The following is a 15,511-nucleotide window of genomic DNA, read 5'->3' on the forward strand; positions in this document are numbered from 1 at the left end:
ATATTCTGCTTATTCAATATTATTCATTATTATCTGATATCCTTCTTTTGAAAAGTTCTAATACTGCAAAACAATTAGATTGAAAATTATGTTAATTATCATTGAAGACGTAAATAATATATTGTCTTAGTACATCAATGGTCACCCTGTTTTAGTAAGTAAAATTGAAATGTTATACTAACTCATGCGATAATTTTGTCAGATTCTTAATATAAATGTTAAATGACTATCCTCAGATTTTAACGAACGTTCAATTTGTTAAGTTCAATATAATAACATAGGTTCGAAACGAATAAGTACAAAGAATTCTGAAAATTATCTCTTCACAATATCACGTAATTTTTAAATTTCATTTTTATATATCTACTTTTTAACAAATTTGATTTTAGCTTTATATCCAAAATTGTTATTGTGTCTTAAATATACATTATGATTGGTATTATGTAATTATATTAACATAAATAAGATTAAGATTTTTTTTATTTAATTTTTATATAAGTGCGCCTGAAAGAAGGCTTCACTTTGTACTTTTGTAATACTTGTACTTTCGAGAGGGATCGTCCAGTAAAAAATGTTGTTTTATAAGGCAGTAACCATATTATAGCAACATAAGAATGTTTCTTATTCAACTTCGAGCTAATAATTACATTAATTTAAAAAATTAATTTCAAAATTTTTATGATGCATTGTAGAATTTATTTATAAGATATAAAAAGGCAAAAAAGAATGCAACAAATAATGCCAAAAGAAAAAGAAAGATTAAACTTTCAATCTTACTGATAGTTCTATTGAGTTAGATAATATCACTCTAAACAAGATTGATAATTCGTCTCGAACATATTATCTAGCTTTACTTTGACTAATACACATTCGCTCAATCTCGGAAGATCAACTAAAACTTCCCCATCTTGGATTGAGAAAAATGGGGGACAGAAAGTTTTATTTTTATGACTAAAGTAACGTCACTCTTTTGCCAAAAGTCCAGGTATTTTTCTCAGAGCAAGTTCAGGATTACTGACTAACTTTCACAAATGATCGAATAATCTCTCTATTTTATGAACGTTTTATATAGGTTTATAAATATAACAAAAATATATATCTATTTGAATTTATTATTATTATTTATTATCTGTATTTCTTATTTTACGCATAAAAGTTTTGAAAAGTTTTGAAAAAACTTAATTTTATATATCTTTTACTAAATTAACGAGTCTTTTTGCATTTAGTTACAATTCTATTTATTTCCTATTAATTACTTCTTATACATTTAGAGATCGATATGATGGTAGTACCGATAAAAGTCGACGAAGTAATAAGAAATGGCTGCTGCAAAAATCGTCTCGAGTATTAGTACATCAATCGAATAAGTACTAATTGATACGCAATACCGACTTCTTTCAATTTATTTATATCCGTAAATACTTTTTTTTAATTCACATAAGAACTTTTTATTTTGATCATGTCAGCCCTTCTTTAAACGCCAAATAATTATAAGTATGATATTAGCAATATAATCAATAATTTTTGTTATATTCGTGCACCATAAAATAGATGGATCTTTCAGTACTTAGTTATAGACTTCGGAAAATTATATTAAAATTATACAGCTAAGTATCTCACGGACAAGCACCACTTATAAATGTGTTAGTATGTGACAAGTATGGGATGCTACTTTGAAAGAATTCTTTTAATTTTTAACAATAAGTAAGGTGGCGCACATTCGGTCGGTATGCAAAAGTTCAAATTATTTTTCGCAACAGCTATTTCTTTCATACGCATTTATCAAAACTCCCATCATTTCTGCTCTTCCAAATCGATCTGCAAACGTATAGATGAACATAAACCTGAAGATATTCAAAACTTCTTATCTCATTAATTTGAATGATTCATTTTGATTGTTCATTTTTCTATTTTTTAGAATGGATTTTTCCATTCACCTCACATTAGTGTGATTGATGATTGATTAATGATTCTATTAGAAAAAACAATTTAAAAAAAAAATATTATAATCGAATATTATTTACGCATGTTACAATGTTATGACGTTATTTTTCTTCGTATAATCGAGCGACCACAAGATCGTTATTAACTCCGATTGGATAAAAAGTAATCAGTTCTTACATTTATGCTTCTATAATATTGTAAAATTATAAATAATGAGAAAATCGTTTGGTCTGTGAGCGTTTGTAATGTAATGTGTGATCGTAACTAAAAGGTCGTATATTTCGGATTAAAAGAATTTACCTAAAAGTATAAAGTCACTTCCTTAGATTAAATTTGCATACGTAAATAATACATAGCAACAGTTTCCTTAAGAACTATAGCCTTAATAATGTTTACTAATGTTTATTTCATGATTTCGTCAACTAGGAAAAATGCTTATCTTAGCATATATTACAATTTTTTAAAGTTCGTTCCATTTTTATTAAATAACTCGGTATATATGTATATATATATATCTTTATATATATATGTAAAGAAAGTATACTTTCTTCAGATAGATTCACCACGCGTCTCATATCCCGCCCTTCCATTGTCCTTTATTATTTACAATTTCTTTTGTGACCTACAAACCGAGCCGTTAAGATTTGGAAGAGAAACGGACAATATGAAATATAATATAGATGAGAAGAGTATCACGAGAGCTATAAGAAAATTTATAATATATATTAAATAAAATTTAACATTGTGAATAATAATCGTAAATTGTCGTTTCTTTGTTCACAGAGAAACATATTTTCGTTTATCACTTCATCCTGATTAAAACGAGTTACTATGAAAAATAAGTTATTATAAAACGACAATTTTGTTTATAATGGAAAGAAAACTACAGTTCGCATTTAAATGCATGGCATCACCAAGCGACAGAAAAACAAACGTGATTGCTATAACCTCTATCACAACTGAGGACAAAGAAAGATATATATTGCCGGAAAATGAAAAATTTGTAAGTAATCACAGCGAACTAATAAAAACAAAAAGCTATAAGAGAATAAAAAAAAGCCTCAATCAAAGAGGCCAAAAAAAAGAAATATGGATTAAATGCACACGGGAGATGAACAGTACGTATTTCGATGAGAATGGCAATTTAATGTTTAATGATCTATTCCTAGACGAAATAGTAGAAACAGACATAGTAGAACCCACACAGAATAAAGAACACCAAATAGATTTAAAGGATATATCGGAAAAATTCATGATCGAAAAATTTGGATGTAGACACTCAAATGCAGAACAATGGTTGCAGACATTCGAAAGAGAATGTCAAAGATTCGAAATTAAAAAAAATAACATAAAAATTGAAATCCTAAGATTATTCCTTGACAAAGCATGTTTAGACTGGCACTCAGCAACATTAACATTGTTAACAATAGAGGCTAGTTGGAACGAATGGAAACAAAGGTTCTTGAAATCATTTGCAGACAAGGGATGGAATACAGGTATATACGCTACATCCTACAGATATAAGGAAGGTTCACTGATGGAGTACGCTATGAAGAAGGAAAAACTACTACTCGATATGGACAACAATATAGTTATGAAGACTCTGATAATGCTTATAGCAGCAGGATTACCAGAATTTATAAGAGGTAAAATAGACAGAGAAAAGTGTCAAGACTCAACAGAACTATTATAGGAGATAAAGAAATATGAAAATCTACTAAGTAAGAACAATTAAAAAAAAAAGAAAGAGGAAAGACAAGACAATAACAAGAAATTTGAAGAAAAAAGATCATGTAAGAACTGTGAAAAACTAAACAAAGGAATTAGATATCATTCAGAGGACGCCTGTTGGTTTAAAAAAGAAAACACAAAAGAAACCAGAATAAACAAAAGCAATTCGAGGATAGAAGTTGAGGAAAAATTAAATCAGACATTGGCAATACAAGACAGTACTATAGACATATTTTTACTATTATCAGAATTTTGTGCAGTTTTATCTAAACATTTTGGATATAATAAGACTACTAAAGATTTTACAAATGACACTCAAAATTTGTTTAACGAAACTGATAATTTAAACGTTATTAAGGAACAATATGAGATGAGAAAATAAAATCTATGCAAAATGAAGTGAAATATCTTACGCAAGAAAATAAGAATATGTTTAAGGAAATGGAATATTTGATAGAAAAGCAATCAAATTATGATGAGATATCAAACAAATTACATCAGTATTGTGTGTTATGTGATAAATTAGAATCAGAGAAACAATATTTATTGTATGAAAATAGAAAATTTAAAGCAGATTGTTCGAAGGAATTAAAATTAATGAAAACACTTTTACTTAATATGAAAGAAGAAAATATCGGATTGAATGAATTGAAGAACGAATAATTGAAGAATTAACAAAAGATGTATATTTTGAAAATTTCATTATTGGGTTGGAAATGATAAAGAAATTCAAACTAACTCAGGATGAAAACTTACAGATATCCCAAAAGAGAGAAACACAAACAAAAAACATATAAATACATTGGATAGAAATGAAGAAATAAAAGAAGTTAAAGTAAATTTTAACAAACATATGAAGACGAATTTAGATTGGATCTGAATCAGACTCTAGCAAACAAAATAAGATGCAGGGTAAGAGATAAAGAACTAGCCCTAGAAAGAACAAAAAAATCACATGAATATAACAAAAAGATATTTAACAAAAATAGAAAGAATCACCAGTTTAACACAGGAGATCTGGTATATATAAAAGATGGCAATAGATTGAATAGATTGAATAGAAAGAAATTAGACGAATTGAGAATTGGCCCTTTGCAAATAATAAAAAAAATTTCATAATTTATATACGAAATAAAAACAGGGAAACAAAAACAAGAAACCAGATTCTTCCACTTAACAAAACTACTTCCGATATCAGAAGATGGAAAAGAGGACTAAAAATTGTAGACATTTTATCCCGGGAGGGGGGGGGGAGATGTAAAGAAAGTATACTTTCTTCAGATAGATTTGCCGCGCATCTCAAAGCTCGCCCTTCCATTGTTCTTTATTATTTAAAATTTCTTTTGTGACCCACAAACCGAGCCGTAAAGATTTGGAAGAGAAACGGACAGTATGAAATATAACGTAGAAGAGAAAAGTAACACGAGAGCTATAAGAAATTTTATAATATATATTAAATAAAATTTAACATTGTGAATAATAATCGTAAATTGTCGTTTCTTTGTTCACAGAGAAACATATTTTCGTTTATCACTTCACCCTAATTAAAACGAGTTACTATAAAAATAAGTTATATATATATATATATGAAGGTTTTAAAAATAATAGGTAATGGAAAATACATTATGTTAAATATGACAAGTAAAATGACTTTTAAGTGACTTCCGTTGCTCTGACCCATATTTTAAAAAGAAATATGACTTTCAAAATTACATTTATAAAAGTTAAAATTATTCATAAAATAAATTCTAAGTAGAAGAATAGGTATCAAGGTAAAAGGTAAAGGTATTAGGTAAAAGGCAGATCAAAGAAGTTTTAAATTATTTATCAGTTTAATCGAATAACTTTGCACTTTTTAAGATATACGGCAAGCACAATTGTTGAAATCTTATGAATGTAACTTAACCCATTGAAATCAAGTTATAAATTTAAATCTATACGTTATTGTGTCAAGATTAGATAGGTTAAATAGTGGATATAAAAGGTATCTATTTTCTGCAATAAAATTCAGTGAAACGGTAAGCTTCATTCGAGTAACGTTAATAGATGACTGATTCTGATAACTTCGTAAATAACATAATAAATTCTTATTCTGCGTAATGGAAAATACTTCTGAAAGTAAGTAAAATTTATATGTTCATTAAAAATATCATAATTTTTATTTTACATCAATAGAAAATTTTACAATGTAGAAGTGAAACAATACGATTGTCACATGAAAATCAAATTGTCTCTCGTCAAATATTTCTTACTATAATTATAAGCCTTCTTCTTATTAATAAATATAATAAATATGAAATCATACTATATAATAATAAGGCTTAAAATAATTACAAATTAAATGGTACTGGTACCATTTGATACAATATAAATCCAAATTATGGAATAGAATTTGAAATAGCATCAATTATGAATAAAATGAAATGTAAATGAAATATAAATCACTTTTCCATTATTTCTACATTGCACGAAATTAGTAAGTCTGTACTTGAGACGAATATCCAAGATTGAAAATTATTAAAATGTTCTCTAACAAGTATATTGTCGGTGACTGTGTATATAGATATAAACCTCATTAGTATGTGTAATTAACATAAAATGACAAAGCGATCATCTTAGACCACATTGAGTGTTAACTGTATTCCTGCTTTAATCTTCTTATGTATAAATGTATTTAAATATATAATTCTTGCATATTCGTTTTGTTGTTATACGTAAACGCAAAATGAAATATGTATTAATTATGAATGAATTTCTAGTGGCGATACAAATCAAATTTCTCATCTATTTTTTGCTTGACCTGGTGAAACCATAAGTGTCGATTTATCTATGAAATAAATTCAAGGTGAATTCTGACCACAGGAAATCACATCTTTTATTTATTCATTGTTAGAAAAGAAAACATATTAAGACAATCGATTAAGGTGAACACCTCAAAGATATATTGCAAGATTTTATTTAGTACTTTCTAGTTTGCAAATTATTTTACATTCTGGCGCGCTTGAATAACGGAACGATCATATATAAATATGCATGTATATAAGTAGACACACATATCGAGATACTGAGTTATTTTCAACTGATCACAGTTCAAACGATTTTCCAATTACATCTTTATAAGTTTAAAATATTATAAATGAATTAGTGGCTTAGAATATTATAGAAGCATACATGTAAGAATAGTCATGATCTGTTTTCATTCAATCAGTATTAATTAAGATAGTGTGATAGCTTGATTATGTGAACAAAAATCAGTTAATCACATGGGAATGCTTGAATAATATTCGAAGGTACGATTATAATATTTTTTTTTAATAGAATTTTTAGCCTACTAATAAGAGATAAGTGGAAGAACTCGTGCTAAAAATTAGAAAAAGAACGATCGAAGAATATATGTTAATATTTTTGTTTACAGATCGATTTGAAGGAATAGAAATGATGGAAGTGCAAATAAAAGCGGACGACCAGGAGATAGCTGTAGCGAAAAAGAATTTGAAGCTTGGAAAATCGAACGAATATTCGCCAAATGAAACTCTATCTTCAGTTGAAAACATCGACAAATTAACGACGATTCAATCCTTCTACGTAAATCAATGTCTTTTTATAACCGGTGGTACAGGTTTTATGGGAAAAATGTTAATTGAAAAATTATTACGAGGATGTCCTGGCATCACCTACATTTACGTTTCAATACGTAGGAAGAAAGATAAAAGTGTCTCTAAACGTATGGAAGAAATTGTCGAAAATTCTGTGAGTCTTTCATTTACAATCGATTATTATTTTTATCTTGTGATTAGATTTTCATTCAACTCTACGATTCTGTGTCTTCACTGAATAGTTTTTATATTTAATACATTTAATAGATACTTTAAAGAAGACGAAAATTGATAAAGAATTTTCAAAAGTCTCCTTCTTTCTAATTACCCATATTAGAAAGTGGTAGCAATAAAGCATAATAGAAAGCAGCCTCCTCAATTGTTTGTTTTCTGTATCTTTTCTAATGTTAAAGTTAAAATTAATATTTAGACGGAAAATATTCTCTACTTAGTTCCACAATGACTTTGATGGAAGTCATGTAAAAAATTACAATGAAATGCCTTTCCAAATATATGAAAAACAATTAAAAATAATGGTTTAGAAAAAGGTTTTCAAAGTTGAACACACTATTTCTCATACACTAATACATTCACGATCAAGCATATAAAGCGATATGAACAGCTGGATACCAAGTTTAATTTGCAAATATCCATGCTGAATACCGCAATGAATTGTTATTTAAACATTTATCCAAATAGGAAATGTAGCTTCTTGATATCATATTTTCAATTAATTTTTACTTAAAATTTAAACGGGAAGTTAAATCTTGGATAAAATATTACAGGAAATATTAAACTTAGAAAGAGTTACTTATATTGGTGAAATTTATATTTAGCAAACGAATATACTGAATTTTCTAAGGTAAAACTAAATAACGTATTAATAGATTTGTTTCAGCTAATAGCTTTACGTTGTATCAAATAATAACTAGAAATTGTGCACGTTTTATAACGAAATTAAATCAAATTAAACGAAATTGAACAAAAAATTTACCAATAAAAATTTAATATTTTAATAATAATATTCTTTCGATAAAATGCAATTCGATAAAATATTGAAGATTACATCTATGATTTTTTGTCAAAATATGGAAATAAATGTTGTAACACTGCGTTTTCACTTTTTGCTCATAATGAAGAAATAAGACTACGTTAGCGGACTCGAAGCGTTAAAACTGTCTAATAAAAAATAATAAAATAGTAAAACTGTCTAATAAAAAGACTGAATTAGGGTAAGATCAGTTTTGTTTTCGAAGAAATGTCGAAAAATGTGAAACAATGCTAATTCTATATCCGAACATAGAATTTTTAAATCTGTAAAAGCATTTTTGTAAAGTTGACTCTATTAAGCTTCTTGGTAATCTGAGCATTACTAAAATCATATTCAGAGAAAGAATATTTATCTATTATTTGTCTATACTTATGTATATATGTCTATATATATTTAGAATATTTATGTATATTTGTTTATAATTTGTATATATTTATCTATAATTTTGTAGAATCAAACTGCAATGATAAGAACTATTAGAAACTATTAGCCTAATATTGAAATTAATCAGCCTTGAACAAGAAAGTATAAGGCAGGCCATTTTTTTTATTTTAGTCTGATAAATCATTTTTTCTATAAAAAATGATAAGACAAATATATCTTGGCAGCTTACTCGTAATTAAACAGATCGTATCGATTATAAAAACTGGTACTATTTGTAGAAAATACGTGTAGATAAAATAAATTGGTCGATATTTTGTTATATTTTCAAAAGCTGCTGTATCAAATTGCTTCATTAGTCGGTATAATAATAGTATGTTCTTCGTCGACATTTTTCTGAATTCCTTAATAAAGATTGGATGATTCTGTAAAAGTGATTGGATTATCCGTAAATATATAATTATAAATTGGAATTTCTTCGATAGATCTGAAAGACTACAATACGTGGCAATTTAATTTATTTCTAAACGTCATTTGGTTTGATCGAAAATGTTTCGATTAAACGTGATTAATTGACGCTACCTTCGATTATTCGCTACGTCACAGGCAATTAGTCGTCGGATCTCCGGGTACTAAGATTACATTTAGCGATTCATCGTAAAGATGAGTTCGTATAAGTGTCTTAAAGATAATTGTAAACATCGACATGTTTTGACATTGATTCTCTCTCGAGAGAATGAGGGTCCTATCTTAACGCATTAAAAATTGGGGCATCGCTTACCAAATTTTTTTATGCTGTCAAACTATTTTCTATTATTTTTAAATTATAAATAATCTGAGAAACATGAATAGAGAACAATGACTATAGGATCGATAAAAAAAAAGAAAGTTAGATTCAAGAAATCTGCTAAAGGACCTAAAATAACTCAGATTTTTCAAGATTGTATACGTGTACAGCTAATCATTTCGCTTGACAAATGCCTATCACGATTGTATGGAAATATAATAGGAGAAAACAATCGTGAAATCAAAATTCGGTGATAGACTTACTGCGGTGTAATATCATCGAGCAATTTCTCATCCATAGATTCCATCAAATCGATGAATTCGTCGTCATTCAACGGTGGATCATAAAATTTCTCCTCGATCAGATTTTCAAGACAATTGGCATAAGCCGTTGATACATGGACGAAACTCTATAACATAAAAGATAACAAACATTCATTAGAGTCAGATCATTCAATTAAAGATCCATATGATTAATAAAATGTGTAGGGTGTCTCAATAACCATGTTACGAAACGATATCATTGCTAATTTTACTGATTTGAAGAAATAACGGAGAATGTAATTCTTTGGTTGAAAGGAACATACATTAATCAATTGTTTGTCAGAATCATTTTTTCAAGTTTTTGATGTCACAGAAAATCTGTTAAGTAGGGATACATACTTTCATATGTATTCGAAATGTGACAGATAAGGTCAGGATGAATCGAAGGAATTATAATATTGGGACCTTGACACGATTTTGAGTAAAAAGAAAATGATAGAAGTGAATCAATTGATGTAAATAATGAAATAAGTATGATGGAAATATTAATCAGGAATGATTTGCTTGAACAAATACTAGAAATGCTATCCATTAAAAACAAATTTCTCTTAACATTTATTGATTGAAATAATGCGTCCGACCATGTCCGTCATGTTAATTTACATTTGATACTATCCAGGCGTGCAAGTGTCTTCTAACTGTCCAAATTTTATAATAATTTTTTTGCCAACGACTCGACAGGGTCACAGTATTATAAATTGTTGGTCACCCCTTGATCTCAGTTATCAAGCTGCGACGACGACTATTACTTTAGAAATATACACTCGACATGAATTTGTGCTCACAATTTTATAACTGTAATAAATTATTTTTCTTAGCATTTTTTTCTTTTTTTTTGAAAAAATTACCTTTTGTCTAAATTAGCGTATACTTATAAATAATACTTATCGATCTATTAATTTCGTATGAAACGTTCAAAAGCTATACATCTGAACGCGAAGCATTTTTTTCCATTGCCTATTTACATGCCCATATATATGAGTATATAACATTTGTAAATTCTTTGTCAAGCAAGCGGTTTTATTATTCGTATTTGAATTTTACAAACAATAAAATATAAAAGAGATTTGTTCAACAACTACATATACTAATGGGGTTTATATCTATATACACAGTCACCGACAATATACTTGTTAGCAAACATTTTAATAATTTTCAATCTTGGATATTCGTCTCAAGTACAGACTTACTAATTTCGTGCAATGTAGAAATAATGGAAAAGTGATTTATATTTCATTTACATTTCATTTTATTCATAATTGATGCTATTTCAAATTCTATTCCATAATTTGGATTTATATTGTATCAAATGGTACCAGTACCATTTAATTTGTAATTATTTTAAGCCTTATTATTATATAGTATGATTTCATATTTATTATATTTATTAATAAGAAGAAGGCTTGTAATTATAGTAAGAAATATTTGACGAGAGACAATTTGATTTTCATGTGACAATCGTATTGTTTCACTTCTACATTGTAAAATTTTCTATTGATGTAAAATAAAAATTATGATATTTTTAATGAACATATAAATTTTACTTACTTTCAGAAGTATTTTCCATTACGCAGAATAAGAATTTATTATGTTATTTACGAAGTTATCAAGATCAGTCATCTATTAACGTTACTCGAATGAAGCTTACCGTTTCACTGAATTTTATTGCAGAAAATAGATACCTTTTATATCCACTATTTAATCTATCTAAACTTGACACAATAACGTATAGATTTAAATTTATAATTTGATTTCAATGGGTTAAGCTCCGTTCATAAGATTTCAACAATTGTGCTTTTTATTCTTTTACTTACAATTTATTTTATAAATAATTTTAACTTTCATAAATGTAGTTTTGAAAGTCATATTTCTTTTTAAAATAGGGTTCAGAGCAACGGAAGTCATTTACAAGTCATTTCACAAGTCATATTTAACATAATGTATTTTCCATTACCTATTATTTTTAAAACATTCATATTTATATAACGACCATACGTACATACATATATATATATATATATATATATATATATATATATATATATATGTATACCGAGTTATTTAATAAAAAAGGAACGAACTTTAAAAAATGGTAATATATGCTAAGATAAGCATTTTTCCTAGTTGACGAAATCATGAAATAAACATTAGTAAACATTATTAAGGCTATAGTTCTTAAGGAAACTGTTGCTATGTATTATTTACGTATGCAAATTTAATCTAAGGAAGTGACTTTATACTTTTAGGTAAATTCTTTTAATCCGAAATATACGACCTTTTAGTTACGATCACACATTACATTACAAACGCTCACAGACCAAACGATTTTCTCATTATTTATAATTTTACAATATTATAGAAGCATAAATGTAAGAACTGATTACTTTTTATCCAATCGGAGTTAATAACGATCTTGTGGTCGCTCGATTATACGAAGAAAAATAACGTCATAACATTGTAACATGCGTAAATAATATTCGATTATAATATTTTTTTTTTAAATTGTTTTTTCTAATAGAATCATTAATCAATCATCAATCACACTAATGTGAGGTGAATGGAAAAATCCATTCTAAAAAATAGAAAAATGAACAATCAAAATGAATCATTCAAATTAATGAGATAAGAAGTTTTGAATATCTTCAGGTTTATGTTCATCTATACGTTTGCAGATCGATTTGGAAGAGCAGAAATGATGGGAGTTTTGATAAATGCGTATGAAAGAAATAGCTGTTGCGAAAAATAATTTGAACTTTTGCATACCGACCGAATGTGCGCCACCTTACTTATTGTTAAAAATTAAAAGAATTCTTTCAAAGTAGCATCCCATACTTGTCACATACTAACACATTTATAAGTGGTGCTTGTCCGTGAGATACTTAGCTGTATAATTTTAATATAATTTTCCGAAGTCTATAACTAAGTACTGAAAGATCCATCTATTTTATGGTGCACGAATATAACAAAAATTATTGATTATATTGCTAATATCATACTTATAATTATTTGGCGTTTAAAGAAGGGCTGACATGATCAAAATAAAAAGTTCTTATGTGAATTAAAAAAAAGTATTTACGGATATAAATAAATTGAAAGAAGTCGGTATTGCGTATCAATTAGTACTTATTCGATTGATGTACTAATACTCGAGACGATTTTTGCAGCAGCCATTTCTTATTACTTCGTCGACTTTTATCGGTACTACCATCATATCGATCTCTAAATGTATAAGAAGTAATTAATAGGAAATAAATAGAATTGTAACTAAATGCAAAAAGACTCGTTAATTTAGTAAAAGATATATAAAATTAAGTTTTTTCAAAACTTTTCAAAACTTTTATGCGTAAAATAAGAAATACAGATAATAAATAATAATAATAAATTCAAATAGATATATATTTTTGTTATATTTATAAACCTATATAAAACGTTCATAAAATAGAGAGATTATTCGATCATTTGTGAAAGTTAGTCAGTAATCCTGAACTTGCTCTGAGAAAAATACCTGGACTTTTGGCAAAAGAGTGACGTTACTTTAGTCATAAAAATAAAACTTTCTGTCCCCCATTTTTCTCAATCCAAGATGGGGAAGTTTTAGTTGATCTTCCGAGATTGAGCGAATGTGTATTAGTCAAAGTAAAGCTAGATAATATGTTCGAGACGAATTATCAATCTTGTTTAGAGTGATATTATCTAACTCAATAGAACTATCAGTAAGATTGAAAGTTTAATCTTTCTTTTTCTTTTGGCATTATTTGTTGCATTCTTTTTTGCCTTTTTATATCTTATAAATAAATTCTACAATGCATCATAAAAATTTTGAAATTAATTTTTTAAATTAATGTAATTATTAGCTCGAAGTTGAATAAGAAACATTCTTATGTTGCTATAATATGGTTACTGCCTTATAAAACAACATTTTTTACTGGACGATCCCTCTCGAAAGTACAAGTATTACAAAAGTACAAAGTGAAGCCTTCTTTCAGGCGCACTTATATAAAAATTAAATAAAAAAAATCTTAATCTTATTTATGTTAATATAATTACATAATACCAATCATAATGTATATTTAAGACACAATAACAATTTTGGATATAAAGCTAAAATCAAATTTGTTAAAAAGTAGATATATAAAAATGAAATTTAAAAATTACGTGATATTGTGAAGAGATAATTTTCAGAATTCTTTGTACTTATTCGTTTCGAACCTATGTTATTATATTGAACTTAACAAATTGAACGTTCGTTAAAATCTGAGGATAGTCATTTAACATTTATATTAAGAATCTGACAAAATTATCGCATGAGTTAGTATAACATTTCAATTTTACTTACTAAAACAGGGTGACCATTGATGTACTAAGACAATATATTATTTACGTCTTCAATGATAATTAACATAATTTTCAATCTAATTGTTTTGCAGTATTAGAACTTTTCAAAAGAAGGATATCAGATAATAATGAATAATATTGAATAAGCAGAATATTATATATTGTATAAAATAATAATTATTAACATATATGTATAAAGTATATATATATATATATATATATATATATATATATATATATATATATATATATATATATATACATATACTTTTAAATAACGCACAATCATGTTAAACAGTCGATATTAATTATTTATGTATTAAAATTATACATATATATTAGAAATATTAAAAAATAGATATAATAATTGCTATTTCAAGTATTAAATGTTCTAACATTTGATACGAATACATAAAAGTGTCGAAATATTATTAAGAGGAATTAAAAAGTTTATTTTTATTTACTTTTAAATTAAAATTCTGAGTTTAACATCGAGCCTTTACAATAGTTTGCCATAAAACACTATGATGTTGCTTGGACACGCGTTGATGTCGTGTCAAGTCTCATATGTAAGTATATCAGGGATTAATCAACTTTCATATTGTACAATGCTGATACAAACTTGACACAGTCTTTTCCTGAGATCAGATTTGTTTTAAAATTACTTAAGAATATTAATAAAAACTTTAATCCTATAATAGTAAAACTAAAAAGAATATTATTAATCTATTACGACAAATAATTACGTGTAATAATGTACGAAGAACACTTGCTACGTAAAACACATTATTTGCTATAAATTAATATATAAAACATAATATATAGTTTCCTTATTAAGAATATTAAGTAACTGAAAATTTTAAAGAAAATTAAATAATTTCGATTTGTTATTACTTTTTCAAACTAATCATGTAAATATTATAATTCTTAACTATGAATAATTTTATATAAAAAAAATGATTATAGTAATTAACTAATCTTATAAAATATTAAATCAAAAACCGTAAGAATCTATTAACTTGAAAAATAAATTATCGTAAAATAAAAGTAATTTACTAACGTCGTTCTTATATAATTAGTACATTCTGGTTTGATCGTTGTAAACTATTTCATTTTCTACCAATACTTTAATCATATTTATTATAGCTACAAACCAAGCTGTAAAAACCATATATTTTACTTAAAATTAAATTGAGAGAATAATGGCAATTTTACGTGAAAAATAAAGAATAAAGAAAAGATGTTTATTTATGATTAGCAATAAACTAATTCAAATGAAATTATCTGGCACATATCTACGAAGATACACAATTTCCATTATTATTTATCGTTTATCATTAATCATTTATTCGATTCCAATACT

At 26.6% G+C, this 15,511-nt stretch overlaps 1 protein-coding gene across 1 annotated transcript in view; it reads right to left on the minus strand.

The window, feature by feature from the left end:
- Nucleotides 1-11,469, minus strand: part of LOC124432449 (fatty acyl-CoA reductase wat-like) — a 31,375-nt gene extending 19,906 nt beyond the window's left edge. The window contains exons 1-2 of the mRNA XM_046981431.1: nucleotides 11,362-11,469; nucleotides 9,754-9,899 (exon numbers count right to left, since the gene is read on the minus strand). The gene's annotated coding sequence lies outside the window, so the exon portion shown is untranslated. The remainder of the gene's footprint in view (nucleotides 1-9,753; nucleotides 9,900-11,361) is intronic.
- Nucleotides 11,470-15,511: the final 4,042 nt, after the last annotated feature.

The sequence above is a fragment of the Vespa crabro genome, chromosome 25, assembly GCF_910589235.1.
Source record: "Vespa crabro chromosome 25, iyVesCrab1.2, whole genome shotgun sequence".
Taxonomy (NCBI): domain Eukaryota; kingdom Metazoa; phylum Arthropoda; class Insecta; order Hymenoptera; family Vespidae; genus Vespa; species Vespa crabro.